Source organism: Equus asinus, chromosome 7 (assembly GCF_041296235.1).
Source record: "Equus asinus isolate D_3611 breed Donkey chromosome 7, EquAss-T2T_v2, whole genome shotgun sequence".
NCBI lineage: Eukaryota > Metazoa > Chordata > Mammalia > Perissodactyla > Equidae > Equus > Equus asinus.
This window is the reverse complement of record NC_091796.1, coordinates 10365928-10389856: the sequence shown is the minus strand read 5'-3', so window position 1 is coordinate 10389856 and position 23929 is coordinate 10365928. Positions and strand designations below refer to the sequence as shown.

At 35.2% G+C, this 23929-nt stretch overlaps 1 long non-coding RNA gene across 1 annotated transcript in view; it reads right to left on the bottom strand.

The window, feature by feature from the left end:
* Positions 1-9332: 9332 nt before the first annotated feature.
* Positions 9333-23929, bottom strand: part of LOC139045759 (uncharacterized) — a 129003-nt gene continuing 114406 nt past the window's right edge. Inside the window, exons 2-3 of the long non-coding RNA XR_011504846.1 lie at positions 12330-12452; positions 9333-9470 (exon numbers count right to left, since the gene is read on the bottom strand). This is a non-coding gene — a long non-coding RNA (uncharacterized lncRNA). The remainder of the gene's footprint in view (positions 9471-12329; positions 12453-23929) is intronic.

The window sequence follows — 23929 nt, the reverse complement described above, 5'->3', positions numbered from 1 at the left end:
AACAGTAGGAATCCAGGTTCATAAAACTGAATTTTGATATATATTCCATATTTTTATATATAAATATATGCCTTTCAGCAGATTTGATTCTCTCTCTTATAAGATAGAAGGAAAAACCTTGTCAGAACTAATAATCCTCTATCGGAAAGCCTAAAATTGAGAGTGACATAGGGCTCTGCACAGCAGAGCAACCTTAGAAAAGAAAAGATTGTGCACCTGTTTTTGCCAAAATTTCTGTTCTATATGTTCTTCCTAACCTGTCCGTTCCTGGGGCGGCAGAGTTTTTGTTTGGTTAGATTAACAGTAAGATGCTTTTCAATCATAATCATTGTAACTTTCACAATTATGTTATGGAAGATAATTGTAAAATGAGCAGGAAAGAAGCAAGGATATGCGTTTGCTCTTGTCTTTCATAAGGTGTCTAAAATAGAGAGAAACAAATAATGTTGCATTCTTTCTCTTACAAAAATGAGCTAAGCAAAATACAGGCATTGCCTAATGCAGATGATTTTATGATTTTAAAGAAAGCTGGAATTGTACAAGAAACCCTTCTGATTTTCTAACAATAGACCTCCTAGTATAATGAGAAAAGATTAAAACAAGGAAACTGTTAATAAAAGCAGAGCTATTCATATCTAACTAGGTCAAAATTGGGTGAAGATTCTGGAAGGAAATTAGGGTAATTTGTCCCTCAAATATCCAAATCAATAGGAAAATGTTGAAAAATGAAAGGAAGCATGAACTGGAGGTTACACGCTTCAGAGAGTTCTTAAAGAGGACATACCTGTTATCTTTTCCCAATGACGTTTGTTGATATTAGTGTGGATAATAAACTGGGGATGCGTTACTATGAATGGTCATAATCCTTCTCCTTTTCTGAATCGCCTCTGTGATTGAGCAATTCTGTTGGACTGCTGTTTAAATTGTTCTTTCTCCTTATTTTTGCCATAGAGTTATGGATTTTCCCAGAGGGGGTACAGAGAATTAGAAGAGAGAATCAAGAGAATCACGAGAGCCATCACTCATAACAGGATAACCTCCTCTCCATTGGGACACAGCAACTACTGACACTGTATGTACTAGTTTGAGGTAAAGTCCTTCCTCCTCACTTTAAAAAACAAAAAAAAGGTAACACTCAAGTGGGATGTTGCAAATGTAACAGAGATAACTATGAAACACAATAAAGACTGGTGAACCAAATTATGTCAATCACCCTGTTATGTGTGCTGCCATTTATTTTAGAAAGCTCATAAAAGTTTTATTTTAATAAGTGTATGAGTCATTTAATATCAGCTAACTTCATTTTTATTTTAAACAGCTTTCTTGGTGAATAATTGACATGCAATAAATTACATATATTTAAAATGTACAATTTGATAAATTTTACATGTGTATATAGCTGAGAAACCATCACTACAATCAAGACAGTGACCTTAATCACCAACGCTAAGGTTTCTTAATGCCACTTTGTATTGCTCGCTGAGACCCATAGTCCACCCACAAGAGATCACTGATGCACTTCATAGCTATAGATTAGGTTGTATTTTCTAGAATTTTCTATAAATAGACTACATACACTTTTTGCCTGGTTTCTTTCACTGAGTAAATTTATTTTGAGATTCATCCATATTGCTACCTGTAACAATGTTCATTTTAAAAAATCTGAATAGTATTCCATTGTATAGATGCGCCATACATTTTTTTATCCACTCATTGGTTGATGGAATTTCAAGGTAATTGCATCTTTGTACTACGATAAATAAAGCTGTCATGAACATTCGTTTGCACATTTTTGTATAAACATACGTTACTTTTTCTCTTGAGTATATACCTAGGAGTGTAATTGCCAAATCATGTGGTAGATGATTCTTTTTTTCAAAGTGGTATAGCAATTTGCATTTCTACTTGCTGTGTAGAAGAGATCTCGTACTCCCACATCCTGCTAACACTTGATGTGATGAGGCTTTTATTATTATTATTAATAGATAGTTGACATACAACATTGTGTAAGTTTGAGGTGCACGACAAATTGATTTGATACATCTTATTGCAATATGATTGCCTTTGTAGTGTTAGCTAACACCTCTATCATATCACCTAATTATCATTTCTTCTATTGGTGGAAACAAGATCTAGTCTATTAGTAAGTTTAATGTTTATAATACAGTTTTGTTGTTTATAATCATTGTATTGTATATCATATCTCCAGTACTTATTTATCTACTATTTGCAAGTATGTACCCTTAACAACATTTCTCCTATTCTCCCACGCCCTGGTAACAGTTTCATTCTCTGTTTTTTTTTTTTTTTTGAGGAAGATTAGCCCTGAGCTAACTGCTGCCAATCCTCCTCTTTTTGCTGAGGAAGATGGGCCCTGAGCTAACATCCATGCCCATCTTCCTCTACTTTATATGTGGGAGGCCTTCCACAGCATGGCTTGCCAAGCGGTGCCATGTCCATACACGGGATCTGAACTGGCAAACCCCAGGGCCGCCAAAGGGGAACGTGCACACTTAAACACTGCGCCACCGGGCCCGCCCCATTCTCTGTTTTTTAAAGTTTGTGTTTTTTTAAGATTCTACATATAAGGAATATCATACAGTATTTGTCTTTCTCTGTCTGACTTATCTCACTTAGCATAATCTCCTTAAGCTCTATCAACATTGTCACAAATGGCAGAATTTCCCTTTTTCTCATGGCTAAATAGTACTCCATTGTATATATATGCTACATATTCTTTATTCATTAATCCACTGATGGACACTTAGATTGTTTCCATATCTTGGCTATTGTGAATAATGCTGCAGTAAACATGGAAGTGCGTATATCTGTTCAATAACCTGTTTTTATTTCCTTTGGATATACACACAGACGTGGGATTGCTCATATTGTAGAGAATGAAATTGGACTCTTATCTCACACCACTCACAAAAATTAATTCAGAATGGATCAAACACTTAAACATGAGACTTGATATTGTAAAAATTCTAGAAGAAAATGTAGGAAAGAAGCTCCTTTACTTTGGTCTTGGAAATGATTTTTGGGGTATGACACCAAAAACAACAAAAGAAAAATCAACAAGCAGGACTACTTAAACTTAAAAGTTTCTGTACTGCAAAAGAAACAATTAACAAAATGAGAAGGCAACCTACGGAATGGGAGAGAATATTTACAAAGCATGTATCACATAAGGGATTAATTTCTAAAATTTACAAAGAACTCATACGACTCAATAACAGAAAAACAAAAAAATCTGATTAAACAATGAGCAGAGGAACTAAACAGACATTTTTACAAAGAAGATATCCAAATGGCAAACAGACACATGCAAAGTATTCAACATTACCAATCATGGAACCTGAGAAAGGAGAAGATATAAAAGTATGTGGCCAAACTGCTATGTTTTTAATTGTCTCTCTCTTCTGTCATGTTAAATCTACTCTAAATATTGGCATTTTTCTCTCTCAGGAGGAAGCTTATTCTGTGTGATTCCACACAATGTGTTTTAGACATTATGGGATAACAACCAAGAGAGAAAGGAAAAGAAAAGATGTCTGGTCATCTAAGTTCAGCCTTGGGAAAGTTTGCATGTGGAGTAATTCTTTTGTAACAGATAATCTGCAATCTAAATATTTTATTGAAATTTTACCTTTCGTTAATAACAAGCAACTGCTTGTTGTCACTATAACAATATTTGGCCTTTGTTTGGTTTGTTTAGGGAGGGATTTGTTTGTTTCTTTGCTTGTTTTTTTTTACTGACTTTTACTCAGAGTTTAGAAATAATAAATTGGAGGATGTCTTGATGCTGTATTCATTAAGAAATGTGTTAAATCACTTCCTTTACTCATGAGCCCATAAAGTCCAGAGTGATTGCAATTTGACTTTCCAATTGCTAATTGGTTAGTTAACTTCTCTGACAGCAAAGAAAGAGATCTTTGATTAGGAGACTAAGAAAATCATTGTTTGTAATTCATTCTTGCTTTGCATTCTTTTTTTATTTTGAGTACCAAGGATTATGAGGTTTTTTTATAAAATCAGGAAAATATTCAAAACACAGTTAATTGATTAAGTAATGGAAATCTGGAACAGTATCATGCAATTAATAAATCAGCCCAATTATCACCTAAGGTCTCATAAACTTACTAGGAAGTCCCTGTGAAATTTAAGGTTTTGGAGGAGATCCCCTTTCCAGGGGCACTGGGGGCCTTCACTTTATAATGTGAAGAAGTGAAGCGGAGAGCTGAGTGACACAGTGCGACTGCATGAGGTCAATAAAGGCAGCTGACACTACTCCTCCAAAACATATTGGAGGGATTTCTTTGCATTTTATGAGGTTTTCTTTTGGAAAAAGCCTTATAATTTGACTGGAGTTTGGGCAATTTATACTAATGCATTTGCCTTACCTGTATATCATTGACAATGTACATGTCAACTTTGATAATTTTAATATACTCAACTAAAGAGGAAGAGTGCATTTAAAAATAGACATGTTACCATGACAACAGGCTTCTTTCAAACTTAAATTAACACGCTCACCTAATCTGGAAACATACTAAAAAACTACACGATGAGTCCAAATAAGCATTTACAATTTAAATATAACCCTTTTTTTGTAGATGGTTATTTCTTAGATAAAGAAGGATATAAGTCTATAGCAGGCAGATGTACTTTTAATATAACGTTCATATACTTTAGGGACTTCATTCAGTTTGCCAGATACTGAGATGTTACAACAGGGAGACATTTGGCTCACAGAAATAATACTTATTTCTTAGTTCATGAGAAGCTACAGACAATAGCATAGCTTATACATAGATTTGAATTCTCTGTGATACATAGCTATTATGCAGCATATATTTTTATATGCAACTGATCACTGACTACATATGAAATATTCTATTACCTGTTGCTAAACAAATGTTTTCTCTAATTTTAAATCTTCTAAAATTATTACATTATGTGAGATATTTACTACAGAAAACTAATAGAGCATATAAAAAGCCTCTTTTTAATCAAAATGCATGTTTTCCATAAAATCCCAAATCTCACTGTGCTTCTTTCAGGCATATGGTTTTGCAATAGCTATCAGTCTTTATTCCGATTATTTAAAAGAATTCGGATTATTTAAAACTTCCATATGTTCGGATCAAATTTACATCCAACGCTAGATAGGATATTTTCCAAACCAGGATAGAGCAATTTTCTATACATTATATAGATTTTTAATGCAAAAAAATAACGATTTGATAAAACAATCACCTTAAGTAACCAGAGTTGAATATTTTACATTACATTTTAACTAATTTCATTTTAGCAACCTAGATTTTCCCACTGTCCTCAATACTGAAAAAAGGAAGATTACAGATTTTTTGAACTTTTCCTTAGAGAAAGTGATTCCATCTTCCCTATGTCCTATAGTGGTTTAATTCAATTTTTTAACTATTCGTTTTCTGTATTCCACTTACCCTTTCATTACTGTCCTTAATTACTTGTCTAAACCATTTATCTATTCAATCAGTCACTTTTGAAAAAAAAATTATAATCCCAACTATGAGAAAGGGACTGCTCCAGATGTTGTGGACAAGAACTAGAGTAATCAAATATTGATCCTTACTCAAGTGACATTTAATCTTGGAAGAGACATCAGTAATGAATGTAACTTGTCACATGAAATGTTGGAAGGTAGGGTTATGCTCTCAGAATTTGTCTCATTCTGTATTCATGATGTCTGCCATTAAACTGCAAGTAATGCTTGATGAAAATTGAGAGAAGGGTGGAAAAGTCTTAAGTAAATATTAGGAAAGCTTGGATAAAATAGAGGGCATTTTAGTTGGTCTTTTTTGAATAAATGGTGGTTTTATAATCAGAACTAAGGGAAAGATATGCATCTGTAAAGAGTTGGTACTTAGTGCTCCCTGGCATAGCCCCATAAGTCACAACTCTTGGGATTCAGAGAAAGGACTTTAGGTTTGGAAGATGAAGCTTTATTTGCTTAACCAAATGGAAGAGCCAAGCAGTTGCAAAAATGTTTCTCTGACCGCCGTGCCTTACAACTTTGCTTCATTCCTGTTCTAAAGCACATTCATCTTGAAATTATTCTGATTCACCCTGCTGGTGAAAAGGATGTGATTAGAACAGAAGGGGTGCAGGTTTCAGTCACGCAAGATGAAATAGCTCTAGAGATCTGCTGTACAACAGCGTGCCTTTAGTTAACAGCACTGCACTGCGCTCGTGAGAATTTGTTATCAGGGCAGACCTCATGTTGCGTGATTTTTTTTTTTACCATAATAATAATTTTAAAAATCCCTATTACCCAAGTTTATAATTCTTGACTCAGAATAGAAAAAAAAAATAAACAAAGGGGAGCAATAGAATTTATTCCAAGATTTGAAAGGATGGCAGGATGATAGCTAAACATTTACTAATAGAGAGATAAGGGAAATACTTTTAAAATCTGATGCAGTTGGGGGAAAGTCCATGAGATTTTTAGAATATTTGGCAGAATTTTCTGTTCTGTCCTTTCCTTCATTACTACGGGAAATAAAAGATGCCCAGAGGGGCTGGCCCAGTGGCACAGTAGTGAAGTTCACATGTTCCACTTCGGCGGGCTGGGGTTAGCCAGTTTGGATCCTGGGTGCAGACCTACACATTGCTTGTCAAGCCATGCTGTGACAGGTGTCCCACATATAAAAAGTAGAGGAAGATGGGCACAGATGTTAGCTCAGGGCCAGTCTTCCTCAGCAAAAAAGAGAAGGATTTGCAGCAAGTGTTAGCTCAGAGCTAATCTTCCTCCAAAAAAAAAAAAAGATGTCCAGAGATTTCTCTTATAGTCTATATAATTTCCTTTACCCATTTCTTTATTCTTATTTGTGTTTTTATTACTTTTATTGCTCTTAGTATTATGATCCTGGACATTTCTGTCAGTGAAGGAACATTTGCCTCTCTGCTGTCTTTGGATTTCCAGTGGCAAATGCCCAAAGACAGCCTGCCTTATTGAGGTTAGACTTCCCCTCCCAGAGTCAACTGACCCCTAAAGTAGGAGTCAGGTGAACACTGATGCGGAACTCTGCACACCAAAAGTAAGAGTATCACCCTTTTCTCTGCCAACACCGACCATCTCACCAGGATTATGTGTCCTGGAACCACTGAAGCTAATTTCATCGTGTCTTTTATCCCTGTCCATCTCAGTTTGAGTCCATCAGGTAAGACCCCATTCTCCAGACTATAATGCCTGTATCTCTACACATCACCTTTTTGGCCCAATCTCCCACCCCTTGTTATCTCCTAAGAGTCTTTATCAGCGCCCTCAGCATCTGGAGATCATTTAACATAAAATCCCCTACATCATCAATATTTTCTTGATTGTTCACTTTCAGACCACCCTCCCTTTCTCCATCCCAAAATACAGAACTTTGGATTCAGTTTACTGAGTCTGATACTTTCAATGGATCCTGGAGTGTCTCCCACTCATACATTGAATATTTTAATCTCAGGTTCATTGTGAATTCCCAAATAGAGTTTCATGACCTCTGTAAGCCAATTTTTTTTTCTTACTATATGTCTATATATGTATCACTGTTCACTGTCATGGTCATAATCTGAACCTTGCTTAACGCTCAGCTTCAGATATGCCTTTTCCAAAATCCTGTTTCTTTTGCAGTCTATCTCATTTCACTAAATGCAACACCACTTCAAAATTTGTTCAGTGAAATAAAGTCCTTGGAATCTACTTTCAAAATATTTCCATCATCTAACCATTTCTTATCCCCTCCAAAGCTACTGTTTTAACAAAACTATCAATATTTCTTGTCTGGGTTATTACAATGACCTCTAAACAGGTCACCCACCTTCTACCATTTTGTCTTCTTAATATTGTAGCCAAAATCATTCTGCTATTCATCTGCTCAGGGTTCTCAAATGATTCTCCATACCAGTTCTAGTGAAAGCCATTGTTTCCAGTGGCCGACAAGGTTGGACACCATTTGGCTCTCTCGGTAACCTCTTTGACCTCATTTCTCACTCCTTTCCTTCTCTCATTTGGTCCCAGCTACACTTGGCTCCATCTTATTTGTTCCCAGCTACATCTATGTCTATGCATGCCAGCTTCCTCCTAGCTCCAGGCTTGTGCCTTTTCTCTCTGACTGGAGCATTGTTCCTCCTGATATCTATGTGACTTACTCATTTATATGTAACTCATCCTTAATCATATGTCACCATCTCATGGAGACCTTCCCGTCAACACTCTCTAAAGCTGCCCCAATATTTCTTTCACTGCTTTACTTTTCCCCTTAGCATTTATCACTTTCATTATATAGTCTATTATACACTTGCTTTACTGATTTACATTAATTTTCTTTTATCCGCACTAATATAAAAAGTACTTCTTGTCTTTGTTTACTGCTGCATCCCATGACAGTGGCTAATACATGATAGGTGCTCACAATTACATCCTGAACAAAATGAATGAATGAAATGTTTTAAATTTTTTTCTGGAGTTTACATTCCAATGAAAGGAATGATGCGTAATTAGGAGGGACGTAAGCTCCAGACCTTCATATGTAAATCCAATCACCTTGCTAGTCATTCATTAATTCTTTCATTCATTTTTTTAAAGCATGTAAGATTTTTCTGGATCAGAAAGATGAAAATTGGGAACGATGATGATATGACAGGATTAGAGTGGATGAGGCTGAGAAAATATGGCTAGGAAGAAATTGGGTGAATTGACTGAGAGAAATACAAGATTTTATGAAAGTTAGTGGGAGTATGCAAAGAGGTGATATGGACATAACTGAGTGTCCTTAATTAAGTTGTGAGGAATTAGGTGTGAATGGCATAATAGACCATAGTAGAAATGTGGGATTGAGACAGAAGTAAAGAATTTAATTTCTTTCTATTTTGTTTCTCTCTCTTTCTATTTTTGACAGGTCTGCCAAAAATATCAGAGACATACATATTAGAGACATATAATGGATGAATTGAAATACAGAGCAGGAGTAGGAGAACCCATCTTAGGGAGTTGTATATCAATAATCTATTTGGGGTGTAAAAGAAAGCATGTTTCACAAAACACATGATCAATTTTTAACAAACTCTGTGAGAGACAAAAAGGAAATCCATTTTGAACCAAAGACATGCCATGCCTGTGACATATAGACGTAATTATTGGGCAACCTTTGGTCTCTTCTCAGCTTTCACATTTTTTAAATTGACAATATCCCAAGGATCTTAGAAAACACAGCCAGAGGCAAAGATAAATTGCTGATCTTTTATTTGGGAGATGAAAATTCAGGTCAATGAGAGCAAGGACAAAGAAAAATGAAGTAGGGGATGATGGAAGAAATGCAAGGTGATTTGTTACCGTGGTGGCCACAGCTTCACGAGAGGCAAACAAATACTGCAGATGTGTCGACCTGCCTCGAAGGATGTCTTCAGACAGGCTTGACAGATACACCACATCTCCAAAGAGGCTATAGGAAGGAGAAAGGAGACAGAATTTATCTGTAGAGCTCCCTACCATCTTGTACTTCTCACTGGTCAAGGCTCACTGCACAGAGTTAACTCCCCCGTACCTGGAGTTTGCACTGTGCAGCCTCTCTGAGATTTCACCTAACTACGGAAATGTCTTGAAGAGGCCAAACACCAGGAGTAACTGGCCCACCCACCAGTCTCTGCAGAAGACGAATGGATCATGGCAGATGCTGAACTGGATTTGGCATCTCTATTGAAGTAGTAAAATAGCCTTAGTAGATGGTGATGATTTGGTGAATGTTTTCTCTCGTTGGTCAAGAGGATCAATATAATTTTGCCACTTCATGGTAAGGATACCAATAACTTCACTGTCTTGCCTCAAGACAATATTGACTCTTCTGCTCTCCATTATAATATATTTCCACTTTACAAAACATTACACTGATCCAACATATTGATGATTGCTAATCTGACCTGAGGAGTAGAAAATGGTAAGCATCCTAAAAACTCAGTAAAGCATATGAATGCAAGGATTTAAACTCCTGAAGATTCCTGAGCCTAAAACATCAATGATGTTTCTTAAAGTCCATGTAAAACACACTGTCCACAATTTAGAATTAAGTAGAGTTCTATAGCTCTCTTCAGGTTTTTTAGGCAACTGTGGCAAGTTGTTTGCAAACTGCTTGCCATAATTTTCTCCCTTTATGCACACCCTTCGACAGCCTCCACACACTCTGATTACAGGCTCCACCATGTCCATTGGGCTGGTCAATGGTAAAACAGTAAATACGACACAAGCAGATATTTGAAACATGTTTGTTCACCATGATTTCTCTCGCTGTTGTTGAACAATAGACCAGTACCCAGTAAACATTTCTTGAGTAGATGTATTTGTTATTAGTTTTGAATGAAATGAGAGAGAAAATTAGTTTAGTTTTAATTTCGCTTAGTTCTGAGTAAACTACATTCAGATTACGGAACACTTTCTGTCATAAAAACCAAAAATATGTACCTTACAGACAGGTTTATAACATGTTCTATATATTTTTTCAAACTAAATTCATCAAAACTTTGGGCCAATTAACTCCAAATTTACCATCCTTTTGAACCTACTCCACACACTGTGTAGGCATTGCTTTTGATTCTATCCTCTCACCATCCAAATATATCCATCTACACACATTTTTGCCTTATTTTTAAAATAATGCATATAACATTATTATTATTATTATTATTATTATTATTATTATTGCTGAGGAAGATTCTCCCTGAGCTAACATCCATTGGCAATACTCCTCTTTTTTTGCTTGAGCATGATTAGCTCTGAGCTAACATCTGTGCCAATTTCCTCTACTTTTTATATGTGGGAGACCACCACAGCACAGCTGGCCAGTGAGTAGCCCACACCTGGGATCAGAACCTGTGAATCCAGGCTGCCAAAGTGGAACACGCAGAACTTTAACCACTTAGCCATGGGGTTGGGCCCAATATAACTTACTTTTTTAATGATATATGTTTCTGGTAGAAATAGTCATTTCTTTAAGATCAGCTTTTTTCTCTACTTTAAAGGATTAGATTAGATCTATCACATTCAATAGGTTTTGGAATCTGAAATCTAGATTTAATTTCCATTTACAATATACTCACATTTCATGTACGATCAAGTCATTAAATCTATAAGTTTCCTCATCAGCTAAACACATCATATGAACACCCATTTCACTATGCTGTCCTGAAGACAATGCTACATAATAAGATGCTCAAAACAGAATTTCATCTGTAAGAGACATTGAATTAAAATTATTTCCAAACTTTGCATAATTTATTATCAAATGGCTACATTTTTTAAGATTATTTCCATGTAGAGTCTATGCATTAAACAATACTGTTTGAAGTTATGAACGTGGATTAGCACTCCAAAATTGTGTCATTTCATAAGAATCAAATTATAAATCAAAATGATTAATAACCTACTGTCAAGGCGCAAAATGTTAAAATATTGGAAAGATACAGGGACTTTCTCAATTTTAGAACTGATACGAACTTCTTCAGGGATTATTTTAGTCCAATCTCATACATTTATAGATTTATAAAATGAGGTCCAAAAAGGTTGGCCGTTATTTGGGATTCTGCATCCAATTCCAATGTGGGGGGGGGGGGGACGGCAGTTTCCCCTCAACATCACCAGGCAGTGCTCAGGCCACCAGCTGGGTGTCCTACAATTTAACTAGATTCTGACACTATCTACCCAGAGACAGCATCAGATTCCAACAGGTAAAGGACTCAGTCCCACCAGACTGTCCTCCACTTCAGAGGCCAATCTCAAGCCCAGGTTGTCACCTGTTCTTACGAAGGATTGGCTATAAATCAGAGGTTCTCGTGAATCTCTCCATGGGTTTAATTAATTTGCTAGAGTGGCTCACAGAACTCAAGAAACCCATTCACTCACTAGGTTACTGGTTTATTACAAAGGATGTTAAAGCATGTGAATAGAAACAAGGTCCCGAACGAAGGAGATTCTGTCTTCATGGACTTTGGGGGCTGGCATGGCGGAATGTGGAAGTGTTCTTGTTCCCCAACCTGGAATCTCTCTAAAACCCCAGCTTTCAGGTTTTTATGGAGGCTTCATTACATAGGCATGATTAAATAAACCATTGGCCGTTGTTGACTGCTTCAACCTCCAGCCCCTCACTCCTCCCCAGAAATCAGGAGGTGGGACTGAAAGTTCCAACCTTCTATTCATCATTGGTTCCCCGACAACCAGCCCCCATCCTTAGGTGCTTTCCAAAAGTTACTCATTAACATAAACCCAGTTGTTGTGGAAAGAGATTTGTTATGATGATAAGACACCCATTTACCTTTATGGCTCTGAGGCAATTTCCAAAACTGAGGACAAGAGACCAAATATTCTGGCAAAAGATGCTCCCATTGCTCTTATGACTCAGGAAATTGGAACAGTTGTGGAAGCTGTCAACCAGGAACTGTGGATGAAGACCAAATACATAAGAAAAGTACATTTACGTCATCTGAATGTATCACAATATTGAAGATGCATATTTAATTTAATGTATTTACTGTGTAAAGCTTTCAAGAGACATAGAATCTCAGAGGTGAGGAGAATCCTAGAACACAAGAATATATAACCTAAGCTTTTCATTTTACAATGGAAGACCATGAGTCCCATGGAAGTTCAGTTAATTTTCCAGTCTTACACTAAGAGGCAAAATCTGGACTAGAACCCAGAAATGCTGATTATCATCTTCATGTCTCTTTCTACTATATTCTCATTTTCATTAAATATAGTGGAATTTTGCAAAAACTTTAGCAAATTAAAATAAAACATGTATATTCCATAAACTAAGATGAAAGAGAGTCATTTTAGCAAGAAAAAAACCTATCTGGCCCTGTTGGTATTTTGCTTTTGGATCATTGAGTAGCAGTAGCTACATTGCTCATTTTCTCTTACTAACAGGTATCCGAGAGGGGCTGAATAGCTGTTTTAGAAAATATCTATGGTGAGTAGATATTCATTTTTACTATATTGTTAAATGTTATTTTCTTGCACTTGAAGATTACAATCAAATTTAGTGTTATTACAACAACAATTCCACTACAATGTTTAACCAGACGTTTTTACTATGTGTTCTGAGACTCAATCACGATTTTTATATTTTATTCTTATCTATGAGATTTTTTGTTCTAGAGGATCTCAAGATTTGAAAGCTTAGGGAGACCCTTGCATGAAGCCCATTGAAATATCTCAAATAAACGATTTTCCAAACAATTCCGGTAAAAAGGGATTGAAAGTCTCTTAAAGCAATGCTTTCCATTTCCAAAAGTTCTCATTTCTAGCATATTCTTCTTTGTATTAAGGCAAAACAAGCCTTGTGAACATTTCTACCTAATTTTCACAACTTTGAACCTCCAACCAACAATAATAATTTAATGACTTTGATATTTCGTCCAATAGACCCTTAAAACAATGTATAGGACATGTCTTCTACCAAGTCAGATCTCAAATATGAATAGAATTACTTCTTTTAGTTGTTCATTATGTAATATTGTCAGATTTTCTTTTCCTAGATTATACCAAATTTATGAACGTTTTACTGTAAGTATGCCAAATGCAACCAAATATTTATGTTTTTCATTAAACCCATTTTTTATCATGAAATTAATATTTATTTAGCATCTACTATGTGCCCGTCAGAGTAAACAAAAACACAAATTTCTGCATTCATGAAACATGTTCTGATGTGTTGGTGTGGGTGGGGATGAATGGTAAAAATGATTAATATATACATTTTATAATTTGTTAGAAGGTGATAAGTGTGATGAAAAAAATGATCCAGAGAAGATGGATGGAAAGTCATATTGGACTGGAGAAGGAAATGTTTGCAATTTTACAAAAGGTGGCTGGGTACTGCCTTGAGAGTCATTTAGAAAAACTTGAAGGAGGTGAAGAGGTGAACCATATGGAAACCTAGCAAAATTTTTCATGATTTTCAACAAATAATTCAATTTGCATATGTTTTTATGCTTGTGAATTTTCTATTTTCTGAACCACAGCACAGGAATTTACATTTATTCCCATTAATATATTTTAGTATATTGAGATGATCATTTTAATTTGCCTATATAACTTTAATTAGGACTCTGTCATCAAAAACATTCACTCTCTGTATAAAATAAACCATATTTATCCTAATGAAATCAATACTATTAATACTGTAAAGTTGAGGGTAAACTATACGACTTTGTAATGCTATGAGAGAATTTTCTTTTCAACTTAGTGTCTATGCTTACGTAAACTTACTGATTAGCATCCTTTGTTTCAGCTATCCAACCAATTCTGTATGCCAATTATATTTTTATTCAATAAACATGTCGTTAATTTCTCACATGAATATCATGAATGAGTTTTACAAATGCTTGGGTCAATTGCATTTTCAGCATTTACCCATATCTACCAGTCTAAGGAACACAGTCAGAAAAAAAAAAAAATGTCAGATATCATAATCTATTAATTTTTACTGGTTTTTAGTGTCATAATATACACAAGTATCTAAAAAATAAATGTCTCTATGATTGAATTTTGTTTGCACATTTATATCAAGTTCAGATAAATGCTGAGAGTTATGTTGGTGTCTTTTGTTACGTTAATGAGGTGACTTTCAGAAGCACCTGATCTTGGGGGCTGCTTGCCAGAGGAGTCCACCATGTGACTAGAGGCCTGGAACTTTCAGTCCGGCCCCCTGATCTCTGGAGAGAAAAGAAGGGCTGGAGGTTGAATCAATCATCAATGGTTAATGATTTTATCAATCATACCTATGTAATGAAACCTCTGTAAAAATCCAAAAGGGCGGGGTTCAGAGAGCTTCCAATTTGGTGAACACACAAAGATTCTAGGAGAGTGGTGCACCTGGAGAGGGCATGGGAGCTCTGCACACTTCCCACATACCTTGCCCTACGCATCTCTGCCATCTAGCTATTCCTGAGCTACGTCCTTTTATAATAAACTGGTAACAGTAATTAAAATGTTTCACTGAGTTTTGTGAGCCTCTCCAGGAAATTAATCTAACCCAAGTAGAGGTCTTTGGAACCTAGAATCTACAGCTGGTCCACCAGAAGCACAAGTGACAATCTGGGCTTGCAAATGGTCTGAAGTGGGAGCAGGTAGTCTTGTAGGACTGAGCCCTTAGCCTATGGGATCTGATGCTATCTCCAGGTAGATAGTGTCATAATTGAGTTGAATTGTAGGACACCCAGCTGATGTCACAGAATTGCTTGGTGGCGTGGAAAAACCACCACAGGTTGTAATTGGGTACAAAATTATTAATGATTAATGAATTTCTTGTTTGCATTCATTCTTGCTGGCTTAATTCATTTGTATATTAATTCATTATTTGTTTATTAATTAATTCACACATTTAACAATACTATGTCATCTGTGCGTGTTTTCAGGGTCCCGGAGAACTGTTTGCCTTGCCCATGTTGAATTCTTTTGAAACAACTGGCAGCTTCAATTACTTTAAACCAATGTTTGCTATACTAATTCAATCTTTTAAAATTTGGTTAGAAGAGAGAAGCAAACAGAAGTTGAGTGCTTCTCCTTTTTGATATGCTTATACCTGAAATCATTCATCTTCAAAAGTAGAGTTGTTTTGTGCCATTGGTCACTCATAGTCTCAGTCAGTCATCTATGCTTACAGTTGAAGTCCATCTGCAGATTAACTGAAGCCATGTATGGAGAACCTTCAACAGATGTCTCTTTATCTCTTTTCAGGCCTAGATATTTCTTCTGTCTCTGCTTATCCCAATCAACCCTGCCTAACAAGTTCTGAAAGATGTTCAGCAAATTATTCAGTTATCCAAATAGACTTGCAATGCTCAGTCTTTTTAGCTCTGTACTTTCTGTGCTTCTCATAAATGTTAGGCAGAATTTTAAGTGACCCCGATGATCTCCACTCCTAGGTGTTATGCCTATAATTGTGTAACATGGCCAAAGGGATTTTGCAGATGTAATTAAGGTTACTAATTAGTTGATACTGAAATAATCAAAGAGAGATTATCTACATGACTATTTAGGTTATTTAAGGATATCTAAGTAGATTAAGTCCATCTAATTGCACTTGTTCTTTAAAAGCAGAGTTTTCTCCAACTAGCAATAGAAGAATTCAGAGATGTTTAAAGCACAAAAAAAAATCAACGCAACACTGCTGACCTGGGGATGGAGGGACCACAGGCAAAGACTGGAGATTGGCCTCTAGAAGTTGTGAGCCACCACGAGAATGGAGATCTCAGTCTCACAATCACAAGGAGCTGGGTATTGCCAAGGACCAAAAGAGCTTTGATGCACATTCTTCTCCAAAACTTCCAGAGAAGAGGCTGGTCTGGCCAACACTTGACATTGGGCGTGTGTGACATGAAGCAGAGAATCTCACAGAGCCTGCCAGACTTCTGTTCTTTGGGCTGCTTAAAGTGTTGTTTAAGCAGCTATGTTTGTGATAATTTGTTGTGCAGCAATAGAAAACCGATCCCTGGGGAATGCCTTGTTACCTGGCAAACTCTGATTTGTCCCTCAGGACTCAGCCAAATCTCTTCATTTCTGGAATCTTTTATTTCCCTGACTGAGTTAGTCTCCTTCTGGCCTGTGCTCCTTTTGGCATAGCTTTCTGCATGCTCCATGTTCTCTCTTACTAATGGAATACTAATTTCATAATTAATATAATAATAATTACTGTAATAATCATTTTATAACCAACTTTTTCAGTAGACTGTTATATCTTATAGATAGTAGTCATATCTTTAAGTATCAGGATCTGCAGTCACAAGCAGGACTTGAAAATAATAAGTGCTTTATTTATGATTATTTAATTAATACATACTAAATGACTTCACTGATATTACAGGAAAACATTGCTGCATTTAAAGTAAAAACTGCTCCTTCAAAGACCCTATCCAAATTCATTAACTACATATGCAAATTCAATCGATTTACTTTATATTTTGCCTACAGATAATATCCACTCCCATTTCACCTTCAAATACTTTAACAAACATCTGAATATATTTTTTTCATTTATTTTCTCAATATTCATCATAGATGCAGCCAATTCCCACTACTCAATACCACATTTTATATATTGCTGTTTAAGTAAAGTCTCATTTATAACATTGTTTAAAAAAGCCCCAGAAATAGTCCCTGACAATAGGGGAAAATTTGCGGTAAAAACATATTGTATTTTGTTAAGTATCCAATTCTATTCTTTAATTCACTACAGTTTTGGTGTCTATAAGTAACTGAGGTAAAAACACAGAGAGCTTTAACCATCATTATTTCTGTATAATGCTACTTTCAAATATGCATAATTCTCAGCTAGCACACTGCATAAAAATTAATATTCAACATAAGATACGGAAATTAATAGGAATTTCTATAATTCATCATTCTATTTACCTTAATAGGTTAGATTAGCATAAGCTTTATTTTAGAAAGTACATAGCATTAAATTCTTTGCAAACTAAGGAAATTATTTCAAATGTTTAGAATAGAAACGTTATGGCAGTGTTTGTAATGTTCAACTTAAAGTAATTTTGTGGCTTCTATATTATAAAGCCACGCCAATAATGCAATCTAAATAATTTAAAATAAATAGATTATTATATTTTAATCGCATTTTTGATTTGTAGCTCAAGTTTTAGCACAGATTAAAACAGGCATTGAAAATAATCTAGCTCGTCTTTGAAACAAAGCTTCTAGCATTCTTCTCCCGTTTCAATGTACCTTGCCAAATGATGCTGCACCCTGGATCCAGCCACAGACTCTCTCTGGATAACAAAGAATTCTCATCGGTATGTCACATAGACTTGGGGAATGCAATACCTATTTTCCCCTCAAGCTTGGCTAAATCAGTAACCTGGATTTATTAGTTTTTAATAGCGCACCCAGAAAAGCCTTCAAGGGATTTAAACTGTGAAGATTTAAAAATAAATGGGGGGAAGGCATTCTTAATGAGTCAGAGAAAAGTAGGAAACTGTACTACTTTCCTTAATGATGATGAAATTTTCTCATTTTTTTCTATTTCTTTGCTACATTTGCTCAGGAAAAATATCTCTAGCTGGCCAAGTTCTGACACTGAGCAGAAATTAACTTCACCGTTATAAGCGTCTTTATGGCCTTCACTGCCAAAGAACTCTATAGTATTCATTTAACTTTTTAATCATCCGTGAAAGCAAATGATGCTAAAACACCTGATTATAGAAATTTGACAAGAAAAGTCCACTTTCAAGGAAGCAAATGAGAGGGTAAACAGATGTAATAAGAAAAAAATAATAAAATCATTAACACTTAAACAACCAGCTTTGTAGATTTTGAGAGAAATTCCATATTATTATTGATGTTAGAGCAGTAATTTGAAAACATGCGCTTGACTCTCTGTCACTAATAATGGTTCAAATATTGTTTCCCTACTAAAGAGATTTTATTTGTTAGTGCATACTAAATACTGATCCTGGAAGGAAAATCATGTGGAATAATTATGCCGAATGTTTGCTACAAGTAGGAATTCATTTATTTACTTTTAAGAGCAAAAAGTCAAGCAAGGGTGGCGTTAAACCTTCCTGTGTGGAGGGAAGGCTAAACCCTATCTGTATTAACGGGAATTATTGGGACCCCTGGTGGAGGGCAGGGCACAGAGAATGAGGCTTTTTCTTCTCAAGCTGTTCCAGTATTAGATCAAGCTAAGATTTAGAAGTTTGATTTTAATTAAATGTAAAACAGAAAATAAATAAAATAACCCAGGCTGTAAACATAATGCTCTACAATCACTGGATTGTCTGTCTATTTCATAAACCTAAATCAACACCAATGTCAAAAATGAAAATGTCAGTCAAATTGGATCTTACAGTACACACAAATCTAACTCTGATAATGCTCAAATTATTAAGTTAAAAAATCCTCCTAGCTTTACTCCCACCTAAAAATTGTTTCCTTTAAATTATATTTTCCTAGGATTGTAACAAATGTGCCCACCAGAACTCTATAATCCTGCAGCTTCTACATGTGTAAAACACATGCTCCTGGTTCGTGTTTAAAGTTGTCAGTGTCAGTCCTCAAACTCCTTCAACTCTTCATGCCAGTGTTAATGAATTCTTTCAATCCTTTACAAAAATAGAAGTGAGAAGGAGAAAGATATTCAGATCATTGTTTCATAAGGGGGAAAGATATAAAATTCTCTTTTTCCCAACATACGGCTACTTTCTAATTTTCTATCAGTTAACAACAACAACAAAAAGAATGATGCAAATTAAAAACTCAATAATGGGGGCTGGACTGTGGTTAAGTTCAGGGCACTACACTTCAAGCAGCCTGAGTTCTGTTCCCGGGTGTGGACTTCCCCCAGTCGTTGGTGGCCATGCTGTGTGGTAACCCACATACAAAATAGAGGAAGATTGGCACAGATGTTAGCTCAGGGCGAACCTTCCTCAAGCAAAACAAAAAATGACTGGAGTGCTTGATTTCCCAGCAAAATGAAGTTTACATAAACTGTAGTCTCATATTTCAAAGGAAATACCATTTTAAAATCATTTATATGAGAAAATAAGCATTTGAAAGCCAATAAATGAGATGAAAATTGACTGTCTTTGAAACTATACTGATTATTTTTCCAACTTCTCAAACATCTTTTCTATACTGCTTCTATAGCGAAGAATAAAGTCCCAGGTCAGTTAGTTGGCAAAGTCTGAGTGCTTAACTTTCCTTTGCAATGAAACAAAATAAAATTGTGGAAAATAAATATAAATAAATAAAAATCTTTGCATCAATTGAAAAACTCAATATTACCTGTAAAAGCAAAAATGGCAAAGGTTTGAACAATGCTTTTTATTTCTTAGAGTAGATAAAATAAGTTGTAATTTACCACAAAGCTAGGTTTAAGCTACATTTAAATAAGAATACCTAATGGAAAAAACACCCACTACAGCCTCTAAGTCCTTGGATTTCCTTTTCAGTAGTCTATGTATGCTTGAGGTTCAAAAAGATATTTCTAAGACAAATTGACAGAGACAGAAGTGGAATGAGGAGAGGTAATGTGAAAGTGAAGGGGGCTGTGGACTCCTTTTCAAACAAAGTGATCAGGCCAGTTGAATTTATAAGAACTCAGAAGGTACCCACAGGGAACTGTAGGTGAATTGCAAAGTTATTTATAGTTCAAAGAGAGGACATAAAAGGCTCCGAGACAAGACAAAGTTGGATATGAGTATTAAAGTCTGAGTTATTTATACAAAGAAAGTCGGGAGAGTTATTCAAGGAAAAGGAAATAGCACCAGCAACTTAAAAAGGGTGAAAATAGAAAAATGTACACAAGAAACTAACTGATCTTAGTTGCAGTAAAATGACAACAATGTAGAGCAGAAAGGAAGAAAGTAAAATTTGAAGAAGTCAAATGGTCAAATCAAGGAAAGCTTCCCACATCACACTTAACTTCATCTTTAATACACCATATAAGAAAGACCCAAGGGTCTCTATATTTCATGACCAACCACTTATGGCATAGGACATGATTGTTCCAGTTCTTATGAGTGAATATTTAGGTAATTTCTTCCTCTAAATTTAAATACAACTAAGGACTGCTTAATACTATCAATGAACTGTTAAAACACAACATTAAAATTAGATATTCAAAATCAAAATTAGTAAGTCACCTAGGTTTAATGAGGACGGTTTCATACAAAGATAACTGGCTGCCATGAAATGCTTAGCAATATCAAAAAGCCATATCAAAAACTATGCATGAACAAAAATACAAACATAGGAGGAATAGCAATTATACTCGCAAGTTTGGGAGATATTTGCTATTAGTCCAGCAAAATTCTCATCTCAGGTTTGCCATAGTTTTGAATATTTGTATTTTTCTATATAACAATAAATTACTGATAATTTAAGTAAAGTTAACTTTAAGTAAAGTTAAGTAAGTAAGACAATTTAAGTAAAGTTAAATTAACTCGAATTTGCTTAACTTTATATGTTGATAAATATTTATTATTCTTAGGATACATTTCCTAATAAGTGTGATTCGAAATTCAAATATAAATTAAATCAGACATATTCAGAATACAACAATATCGCTTATTCCATGAGACTTAATTTTTACTTATTTCTTGCCAATAGAAAGTGAAAATGTGCAAATGGATTGAGCCCCTGGATATTTGACATCAAGTAGAATATTGTCAAAAGTTTGGAATCCATGATTATAGGTGGTAGGAATAAATGCAAAAAGCATTGATCAGCAACATAGCATGATGCATTTTGGATATACTATCTTTCAGTTTCAATGTTTATAAACACAGTGACAGGCAACAATAGATGGACACATACACTACAATATGTTAAAGGATCAGATATTTTAAGATGTGAAATCTTAAAAAAAAAGAGAAGAGTAGCGATCCTAATCACTTGGAAATTGATTAGCTTTCACAGGAATAGGAACATTTGTTTATCTTTTGAGACAGCAAGAGAGAAAACATTAGTGTGGGTGAAGATAAAGAAATGTCTTAAGTAAGGACACATCAACATCATGGAAACCCAGCAAAATGGTTTCAACTGTTGTACTTGAGCGGAGGTGAGGAGATCGCCTACTGTGTCCACGTCCACCTGCAGCTGTAATGCAAATCTTCCAAGACACATTTCTGGCTCACACAGATTTCTCTATTGTTTTGTTTCTTTTAGGATCTATTGCAGATTGCACCCACATTTGACACAATTAACCCTTTCACTATAATGCACATTGTCAGTGTTGATTATTTTTCAGTGAATTCTCTTACTTTCAAGTGTGTATGGAGACCAATAAGCTTCTCATTTCATAGAAAACCCCCTTTTGTGTCCTCTTTGTACCCTGAAGAGTGTTAAAGATACATTAAGTTATAAAAACATGTTTTTTATTGTTTCAGTGATGCTTTCCTTACAGCTTTACTTTAAAGACTAGTTATTTAGGGTCATCAAGTTATCATCAGGAATGTTAACGTCTCCACTGTATGACCTACGCCCCCTTCTCACTCTTCACTGCTCCTGATATTCGTGTGTCATGGTGAAAGCTCAAGGATTTGTCAAGTAAAGATTAATAATATTAGTGACCAGTAGGCTAGAAGCCACTTTGATCTAGGCATCCTAAAATGCTATGCAAATAAGAATTAAAGATGTCATGATATTAAGTTTTGCTCTATAGAGTGAAGCATGGCATTTGCTCAAAAGGAGTAATTTCAGATAAGACGAGCAGAATCTTTCTTTAAAAGCAAAATTAAAGTCTAAGAAGTTGAGTATTATTGCTCCACCACTAATGAGTAGATATGGACTCAGGGAGCTCTGATACTTGTAAAATGCATTTGATCCTACAAGAAAGAAAGAAAAATAAAACCTCAATGCAAACATAACCCTCAGCGAGAAGGTACATAGATAAAAGCATAAAAATGTTACAGAGTAAGTGGAGGTAGGATATAATACATTCATACTAGACGTTTATAAACAGTATGCTCCGGCGTTGAGGCATTTAGTTCACCAGATTACATTCGTGCCCAAATGTTACCCTCCTTATAGGCATTTGAAATAGTACTTCAGTCTGTATACTTGGAGATAAGTTATGTCAACAATTTAAGTCCTCATTCCCACAGGGAAGGGCAACCATACAAATTTACAAACTCATTTGGCTTTTTTAAAATTAATAAGCTTTTTTAGAGTAGTTTTAGGTTTATGGAAAAGTTGAGCAGAAATAGTATAAAGAGTTCTCATCTACTCCCTATCTCTCCACTACAGTTTCAATACTAACAATGATCAATCAATACTAAACAATAGTAACATGTTGCTCAAGCAATACTAACATGTTGTAATTGACAAAAGTTCGTAATTTACATTAGAGTTTACTCTTTGTGTTGTAAAGTTCTATGGGTTTTGACAAATGTATAATGTCATATTTCCACCACTATAGTATCATTCAGAATAATTTCACTGCCTTAAAAATTTTCTGTGCTCCTTTCGATCATCCCTCGCACCCCCTCTGCCCCAAATCTCAGGCAAGCACTGACTGATCTTTTTTCTATCTCTATAGTTTTGCCTTTTCCAGAATGCAACGTAGTTGAGATCATACAGTATGTCATCTTTTCAGACTGGCTTATTTCACTCAGCAATATGCATTTAAGGTGCTTCCATATTTTTTCATGGCTTGATAGCTTATTTCTTTCATCACTGAATAATATTCCATTATATGGCTCTACCACAGTTTGTTTATTCATTCACTTATTGAAAGATATCATACAGGCTTCTAGTTGATGGCGACTATAAATAAAGCTGCTATAACATCCATTTCAGATTTATGTATGGACATAAGTTTTGATCTCATTTAGGTAAAAAAGCTAAGAGTGTGATCGTTGGGTTGTTTGGTAAAACTATGTTTAGCTTTGTAAGAAATAATCATTTGATTTTGAATAAAATGATTTCTGTAAATTATGTATTCCACAAACAGATGTAGACTAGCAATTTTGTGTGTGTGTGCTACATACTATTCTTGGAACACCATAAATCATATAACACTTAGAACTTTTGTTTTAGAAACTTCCAAAGAAAGCAGAAAAAGGAGGAAAAAGCAAGGTATTTATCGACAAACACTATTTTTCATGTACTGTATAGAAGTGTGTGTGTGCATGTGTGAGCACACACACACATAATAGAATAAAATTTAATACCTATGGTATAGGTTATGCTACCTAGTTTCAGAACTTGACCATGTTCTTACCCCTTGTAAGTAATAGGCAGGAGTAATCAAGCCAACATCAGAAAAAAATCTCAAACGTACATTAAGTAGAATATGTATAACTAAATAATTTTATATTCTTATACTGGAAAACTGCACAGATAAGGATTATCAAGATGAGCAACAATATGGATTAACCTTCATATACCAGGTTG